Below are 9,257 nucleotides of genomic sequence, written 5' to 3'. Positions count from 1 at the left end.
GGGTAAATATGGAGCGCGGCCTCATGCGCGGCAGCGGACCTGAAACCGCTCCTCCGCACCGCCCGGAAGCGCCTTTCAAATACGTTTGTTTCTTGCCTCCAAATCACCAACAGCCTCGTGGTGTGGTACACAAAGCGGTTCTGTCCTATTTTCTTCCTTTATGGTTGGAGCACATCTTGGTTGGGTGTGTGATGCTGCGGCCGTTGTCACCCGCCAGTACCCAGTCCGGCCCTGCGCGTGCTACACCGTGTCTGTCCTTCCCAAACGACCACTGTTGTAAGGACTCGGCGCTGTCCCCGCGCAGTCAGTGATACAGCAGGGACAGAGGGTTGCCTGGACATCTCTAACAGTCAAGGGCCGAATCCTGCCCCGTTAGGCTTGTGACTGGGTGCAAGGAAGTTATTTCAAATTTGTGTTATTGTAGAATACATCCTCAGATCTAAAGAGAAAAGGCTTAAACCCCATTCAGAGAAGTCCCAGCCGCGTCCTCAGGTGTTTCTGGGGACTCACGCAGCAGCGATGGGAGTAAACAGGTTCACAGGCGCGTTTGGAGGGTCAGGCGTTCGGGACTCCGATCTGTGCCCAAATCGCGGTGGGGGGGATGGAGCTGTCAGTGGCCCCAAATGCGATGTGTAAGTCTGACATTCAGGATCAGCGTCTTTGGTTACATTTACCTGCAGGAATCTTTCTTTGAGTAGCAAAAATGCAACATAGATAGCATTTGATATGTGATAAATGTAAGTGGGATTCTAGGATGATCTGTGTACTTACGTAGGAAGTAATATTTTAAATCAATATTTAGGCAAATTGAGTGAACTGTGGCATAGGGGTTTTTGCATAGATTTAATGACATATAAATACATCATTTAGGTTGCTTGGTTTGGCTCGTACTTGCATGTTTTAACCACGCATTCAGGAAATCCCTTCATGTGAGCACTGAGGGTTTGGGTGAAGGGCCTGCTGTGTTGGACAATTTGCTATATTTCTTATTTAGGTAACAACATTAATAAGAAATTGAGCAATGTGAAATTCACTTGGATGTGCTGACAGTAACAATATTTCAGCGTTCAGTTATTTCCAAGATTTGCCACCACAGCCTTTTTCTTGCAGAGGGGGTTTGGATACTTTCCTTCAGACTGTAATATGTCAGCCTAAAAAGGTGTAAGTTCATCTGCTTTCCTCATTCACGTTTTCCAATGTTTTGCACTACCTTTTGTCTTTTCCGTACAATTGCAAGGAGGAAGGCTAAGTGCTGTCTACAGAGAATGCAAAATTCTATGGTCTTCAGAAAGGTCAAGTTTTTTGAGTGTCCCAAAACAGGAAATACGGGTAGATTCCAGTTCACAAGTGGAAGCGGTGTCTATGCCTGTTGACATTGGTCATCACCTCACTCATTTTCCTTGCAGGAGTCAGCTGGACTACTCAGTCAGTCCAGCTAACGTTAGTGGAACTATTCCCATACAAAAGTTTTTGCAGGATTAAGGCCTTTAGCTGTTCTTCTGTTATGGGTCGTATTTGGTTCCTAAGTTGAGAGCTAGAGCGAGAAACCCAAGAAATGTACTTGTCAATGGGTTGAGTAAAGTGTTTTCATAGACTGGACAAAAACCCAAACCTCTGTTAAAATGTCATAGTACCAGTCATGCCAAAAAGATTCTATATTACTTACCATGTGAAATTCTACAAAGACAGGTTTCTAAGGTAGTTTAAAACTACTAAACAAATCACTAACACTTAAGCTAAATGTGCAATTTGTGTGTGTGGTTTTTTGGTTGTTTTTTTCTTTCACATTTACATGCAGGAATAGGCCAGATGAAGGCCACTTAAATCTGAAGTAAGATTGTAGTTACAGATTTGTCAATACTGTTAAAACTGCGTTAAAGCTTATGTGTGGCTTGCCAGGTAGCAACAGCTGTCTTTGCATAAATATTTGTATTTTTATTTTTAATGTGATCTGAATAAGCTGCTTCTCCCGCTCCTCACCCAAACGTTACACCATCGCATCAATGACCGGTAAAGTGAAGCAGTTGTCCTCTGTATATAATCATGTCATCAACTGCTCTAAAAGACAGCAAGTGGTGCTTGTAGGCGCCCTGGCCCTTACGTTACTGCTATTTGCAATGTTCTATTTGAAAATACACATATAATCACGTGTGATCTGTTTGATTCCCAGCAAGCGAGAGCGAGTCTGGCCAGACCGCCCTCGCGCACAGAGAGCGCTGCGCTGTGCTCTGCAGCTGCTCTTTGGCTCTGGATGTACTGCTCGAAACTTCTCATCTCTTTTGCCATCTGCAAAATTGCAATAATACTCACTGATCCCACAGAGCGGCTGGGAGAGTTAATTAATGTTGTATGAGGCACTCTGAGCTTTTGGATCAAATCAATATTATTAAAGCCGTGTTTTTATTTTTCTTCTCGGTAAGCTCAGTCTCTCTGCAGTTAGGTCATGCTGGTACGAAGCCTCTGCAATAGTGCTGACAGCGTGCATAGATGTGTATTTGGACTCTTTCTGGGAAAAGCGGCATGACTGACTTCATCTCAGTGGTGGGGTAGAAGAAAACTTGCAAACAAAACTTTTGAAGGGTTTAGATAAAGATGTTCCTTGAAAAATTAGTATGTGGGACTGTTTTAGTCTTCTTGTTGAAGGTGCTTATTAGCTATTCAGATTATTTTATGCTTACCTACAGAAATCTATGTGATATGTGTTTTTACAGGCCAGTATTTTTCTGTCAAGATAATTTTCCTTTTTTAATCTCTCAAAATATTACAATATTTTACATGAAGGCGTGTGATTATTATATCAATATATGATTGATGTTGCCTGAGCAAAGGTGAGTGTAATAGGTAGCTTATGATGAATATTTAGAAAATACTTCAAAATCTTCCTGATGGTAAAAAATGCCAAGTCCAAACTGAATGGCCACAATGTGTAAGAAAGAAGGATGCATACTGTATTTCTTATGACACGTTCCCATCATGACTGCCTCCCTCAAAGGGAACAAATTAACAGCTGGTGAAGACAGGGAATCCTCGTAAGTTAAGTATGATAAACTATAACCTTTGTAAAAGCGTATTAGAGGACCTCACACAGGACCCTGACCAATTCATGCGATAGACACAAATCTCTGGAATTGTTAATTGTGCCCTGGTCCTTTTATGCACAATGCACACAGTGCTCAACATTTTCAGACCTGTAACGAATCTCCAAAATGATATTAAGGCGTAACCAAAGAATAATTTAATTGCCAATAGTAAGTATACTCTTATTATTTAAGCTGGGAGAGCAAATCCACCTGCTTTTTTAAAATTTGGGATGAAGTAAATGGTATAAATTCTTGAGCAGTAACTCTTTGGGTGCTCTCTGTGGACTTACACATAGGTAATTTAACCATGATTTTCTCTGGTTCCTAAAATGCGCTGTGTTTCCTTAATCATTACTCATCTTTACCTCAATTTTCCAGCTTGTGTGGGCAAGGACAAAATACGTGAGACGTGGATTCACGAACAGGTCGGGAGGCTTTGGATTGTTCACGCGTAGTCTGTAACCAAACCCCCACGTAAGTAGTATAGAGCGGTCTCAATCTTGGCAAAAACATTTTCATTTTAGAAAAGCAGAGGTTTTATACATAAACACGTCGCCTTTGTATATTCAGTGGCTGTTTATATGACACCTGCCTCAGACTTGCTCTTGCATGGTTTAAATGCAAAAGATGCAAAGCACACGCCAGCAGGACTTGGTTGGGTGACTGCAGCATGAACCAGGTACACCAGTGCTCCCGCCTGAACCCACTTAATGGTTTTCACGTGACAGTTTCATGTGCTACGCATTGATAGTAAAGCCTCGGCTTGAATTAGTCTAGCAAAACACTTTCTATCTGGAATAGAAAAGACCGTAGTTCCGGGCTACGAAAGCCTAAAAATTAACTTTGGATGAATACATAAAATACCTTTTTATGTGTGTAATTGGAAGAGAATTTTCTGTTCTACCAACTTTTTGTGCTTTATCCAAGTGGTGGCAAATTTACTGAGGTGAGAAGGAGAGAAACAAGCAATCTGACTGTATATTCACAAATAAAGTATGTTTCCTCTTGTTTTCTAACAGCAGCTACATCACTGGAAAGTGTGTTCTAATGAGAATATTTATTTTTTAAATAGGACTAAACTATTCAAATAACACTGCTTTACAGAGCTCTGGATTGGGCCAAGTGACTTTTACAGCCCAGGTACTACATTTTTCAGAGGTGTCAGCTTAGATTCTAGCTTTGTTCTCAGCTGCTGCTGCGGTTTTTCCCTTTTGGTGTCTAACTGACATAATTCAAACAGTTAATATTTGACTTGCGTGTGTGAGGTGTACACCAGTGGTGGAAAAAGATGATGTATTGGCATACTTTATTTGACTTAACCACAGCATATATACAGTACCTCTAAGGAGCTGTAGGGTAATAAATTTAGGTTATCCTGGTAAGTATATTTTTAATAAGCTTTTACTTTAGGCAGTTGGCAAAAACTCCAGAATTTGTATCTGTTATTGACTTTTAGCTGAATTAGGAGCACAAAATTAACCTGTTTTTGAGAATCAGCTCCTGAGATACTGTCAAGGCGCTATAGAAGAATAACACGTGAAGTAATATCTCAACAGCTTAGCATATATAAAAAAATATTGTGAAATGCTGAAATAAAAAAACAGTGTCTGACATTGTAGAGAATTCTCAAAGTGGCAGGGATTGCTCCAGAAGATCTTTAACTCCTGTGCCGTTGTGACTAATAATTTTCCTAGGAGTTTCATAACCAGCTCGTTCTGTGAAATTGTATCCAGAACTCATCACTGTCATAGTGACTCCATGCTACTGACTCAATGAAGTTCAGTATGTTAAGTATCACTTGACATAGGAAAATAACTACTCAAACTGAATCAGACCAAAGGTGCGTCAAGCCCGGTGTCCCCTCTGTAGCCATGGCCAACAGCACATGTCTAGGGTGGAACGTAAGCACGGGGCAAACACGCAGTGATATTTTGCCAGAATACCCCACCAGCCTCCGGTGGTTTCCAGCTCAAGGTCTTGAACTCTCACATACAGACCTGATCAAATTTAATTTTTCATTTCTCTGTGTCGGTGAATAGGAAGAAGTGAAGTGACTCCTGCAGGCAGATGTGCATATTGGAGACAACTTTATCATAGGGACAGTTGCCTAAAGAAGGAAAATATTAAGAGCAGTCAAATGTTTAGTGGCTGTGTATTGCAGCAGTGACTATGGGCTTAGGGGAAGAGATTTTCAGTTTGCCTGTGAGCTGGCGTTGCTTTCTGCATGTTATTCACAAAGATTTGGGTGAGAACATTTGATGAAAACATCCAGTGAAGCCATGTTGCCCATTAACCCCGGTCTGTAAGGCTGCCCTTTCCTATTTCCCAGCACACTGTTCTGTGACGTGTTGCGCCTCGACAGGCGTGTCCAGTTACGGTGTCATCCCAGTAAAACATGATGTGATGTGTCATGAAAAGATTTGCCAGAGTGTAATGTGTCAGCTCTGAACTTTGTGCGGGGGGAGCTGTTTGGGATACTCTAATCTGCATATTGGAAAATATGCAATTATTATTTCACTGCTTGTAGAAAATATTGGCATGGATGGTTTAATTTGTAAGTAATTTGCAGAAATGATACCTGTTACTTGTAGACTTGTGGTAAGATTCTTACAAATTAATCCATTCTTACAAAATAAGCAATGACATTAAAGTGTCTTATTGAGAAGAAAGTGACTTGTCCCCATCACCCAGCACATCAGTCCCTCCTGTATTCTGCTGTTGATATCTACAGTCCAGACCTTTGTGGAGGTAAAACCGGCCTGTGAACGTATGGATAGATATCCCATAGAGAGTCGCTTGAAAGACAGAAAACACAACAGAGGGCAGCGGCAGAGAGAGTCAGATGGGCACGGAGCAATTTGGGTTCTTCCCATTGAGGACCTGCGTCGCTCCATTCTCCAGTCAACCCAGCTCATGGGTACACCTGAACAAAAAAAAAAAAAAAAAAAAAAGGGGCTTTGAAAGCATGGCTGTATTTTAGTTCAGAAAGAAAACCAAGATTCTTCAAGCAGGGAAACAGGTTAGCTAGAAAATTGCAAGTTGTGTGCCTTCCTGCAGGAAAGCGGAGAATTTTATTTTTCATCCAAAAGGCTGAAATCCATATCCACAGAACATGGGGTTCTACGAGACCAGTGGGAGCAGTGAGGCAGTTTTGGAGATGTTCTATGAAAAATGTTATGTCATTAGCTGTGCTTGGCTCAAGTTCAGAAGTTTACTTCCTTGAAGGTGTTTTCACTTCTCATGTTTTAAATGTACGTTGCCTATCTTGGCAATTTGGATTTGTTTTATTAGATGGTGAAGCCATTACAGTTCAGTTTATTTTCAGCTTAACCTTCTATTTCTGTTCCAATAGATTATAAATGGATTAACAAATGTGTATATATAAAATTAATTTTTATATGTGGTTGTTGTGTAGGAATACTATAGATTTGGAAGCTGTGCAGCCTGATGTCACAGGAGACCCATGTCCTCAGTGAGATCCAGGTGGTGTGAAGATGAACTTTGCAGTAAGAAATACGTGCCTGTAAAAATGTTGCCTAAAACACTCTTACAGGTCCGTAGCCTTATTGTTCATTTTGAGAATTATTTTAAAAACAATTGCCTTGAGTAAAGGGCAAGTGTTGTTAACACCTCTGAAATAAAATCTACAATGTTAAGGCCTCCCACATGTACATTCCTTTTTGGCTGAAGAGCCCTCCAGTCCTCAAAGGAGTTGAAATTTAGTGTGTTTTGAAGGTGTTTATGAATGGCTGTGGTCTCCGCTCAGTCTCTGTACGTCTCTTCCATTATGATTAAGGTGGTGACGTGCAGAGGGACCTGAGGAACCTGCAGCGCCGTCCCTGCCCATGAGCGCTCTGCTCTGGGCTCACCACATGAGCCTTGTTCGGCAATGTTCCCTTTCTCATCCCGGAGACGTGGAATTGCCCAGACGGCACGGGCACACGAGTGCTCCCGACGTGGCTGTGGGGACTTCTGTGTCACACATCAGAAGGGCCGGCGTGCAACTCACGGTACGTGCCGCCACAGCAGAAAAGGCAGCACGTTGTCTCTGCGTGAAGTCGTTTGAAAGGTAATGCCTCAGGTATATGAAACACAGAGGCATCTGTCTTTCCTTTTTGCAACAGGTCTTGTCTTTCCTTCAAAAAACCGTAGTTAAGCTATGATTAAGGTTTAAATACACAAGGGTATTTTTAGTATTAGTTGGTGAGGTAATCAAGCATGACCTGGCTGACGTCAATGGCAAAACTCCCACTGACTGTGCTGTAGTCAGGTTGTCATTCAATAAAAAGATAATAAAGAATCTGATTCATAATGAAGGGAGGAAAAGATGAATCAACCCAAGCAGTGTGGGTGGAGTTTTTCCTGTGTTATTAACTGCGCAGTGGCATCAAAACAAGGTCTGTCCTTATCTGCTGTATTATTTACCATTATTCTTTACTTACATACAACTAAACACAATTAGCCCTTACATTATTCCTGCCAAAGCGTGTGTTGAGCTGTCATTGTTGTCAATGGAAACTGTTGAGAGCTGAGTTTTTCTGAAAATCTCTTGATAATATTTTAACACAAGAAGTAATTTGAAATTGTCATTGGAATTACAGCTTTTTTATGACATAAAGGTTGATTAGGTATTGTTTCTGGATGATTTTTTAAACAAATGAGCTTTTTAGTATGTATACTATATGCAGTAAAAATATTTCTCTTTTTCTCCTGTGATAGCAAAATGTAATGGTCAAAATGATTGTAAGAGCAAATATGACTTTTACATCTATAATTTCATTTGACGTCTCTCACTGAATGAACATACTAGAATGTCATAGCCCAGAAATAATTTATCATAGTGTCCCTAATTATTATGGATTTGGGTAAATATTTGGAAAAATGTCTGATATAAACTGTTCAGTTAACTTTGTTTATTTTTGATGAATTATATTATATATAGTGCTTTTCTGTTAGAATAAATATTCACTGTCAGAAATTGTCAAATAACAGTTAAGTCAGGTCTATTTGGCCAGCCCTAGGTGCCCATTATTTTCAGTACTAGGGTTTCTTTCTGTGTTGTTTGTTGTTTTTTTTTTAATTAATGTTTCAATTTGCTGGTCATTTTCAGGCAAAACAGGATCACTCAGTTTTTTCTCTGGTGTGGGTTATGCTCTTTTATTCAGTGCTTCTCATGGTCATTTGGGTTATCTTTATATAATAAATATGCATGGATGGATTATCTTAATTGAGCAGGGTACCAATATACTATTATTTCCCTACCTTTAAAGCAACCCAAACCCAATCCTTATCCAGTATTATCTCTATTAGCCGAGTTCCAAAGCTCGTTCTTTTGTTTTCCAATAGAATGTCCTTTAAAGTATAAGAACTATGTATCCTTAATCACGAGTGCATGCACATGTGTGGTGAAGGTTGGGATTGTGCAGACTGTTCAGGTACCACTATCACATGAAATCCTTTCCTTTTGCCTGAGAAAATGTATCCAAGGTATTTCTAGCAAATTCCTTAAATGAAACTAGAGTATGTAAGAGTTTGCGTAGTGAATGAAAAAAAAAAAACAAACACCTCCAGATTTTTACTTCTCGACTCTAACCAGCTGAAAAGATGCACAGGTCTCTGTGTCCTGCAGTTCTTTGACTACCCGGAAAAATAAACTGTTTGGTGAATAGTTAACTTGGGGCATTTGTTCAAATTGAGTATACTGCCTTGGTTGCCACGGCCAAAATCTGCCCCTGTTAGATGTAAGATGGTACAAACAGTGTGAGCTTCATGTGCTGCTTTGATATTGTATCCCACGAGGTCAACGGCCATTTCTTCTGGCGGTCTCTCTGGCTGCCCTCAGTGGAAACAGAACCTGCGAGATTAGGGGAGAATTAATGAATTAGTAGGTGCAAACACAAATTTGGAATGATTAGAGCCCAAGGCTGCTACAGGTTAGCACGTCTCTTAAAAAGGTGCTGGTAAGACCTGTAACACTGTAATTTAGATGCAGTGGTCCAAATTCTGTGTTACACGACTAGAAATTAGAGAGGGATTTGGTCAGTTCTTTTGATGCCATCTTGTTGGATCTCTGACTTAATAATTTCCAAATGATTTCACATAAATGGATTATGCAGCTGCTGCTGGATTCCATATTTCAGCAACTCCAAACGCGGGGCCCTCAGGAGAGCACGAAAA

Source organism: Charadrius vociferus, unplaced genomic scaffold (assembly GCF_000708025.1).
Source record: "Charadrius vociferus isolate BGI_N301 unplaced genomic scaffold, ASM70802v2 scaffold553, whole genome shotgun sequence".
In the NCBI taxonomy this organism is placed as follows: Eukaryota; Metazoa; Chordata; class Aves; order Charadriiformes; family Charadriidae; genus Charadrius; species Charadrius vociferus.
The sequence above is the reverse complement of the archived record's forward strand: the minus strand, read 5'-3'. Positions refer to the sequence as shown.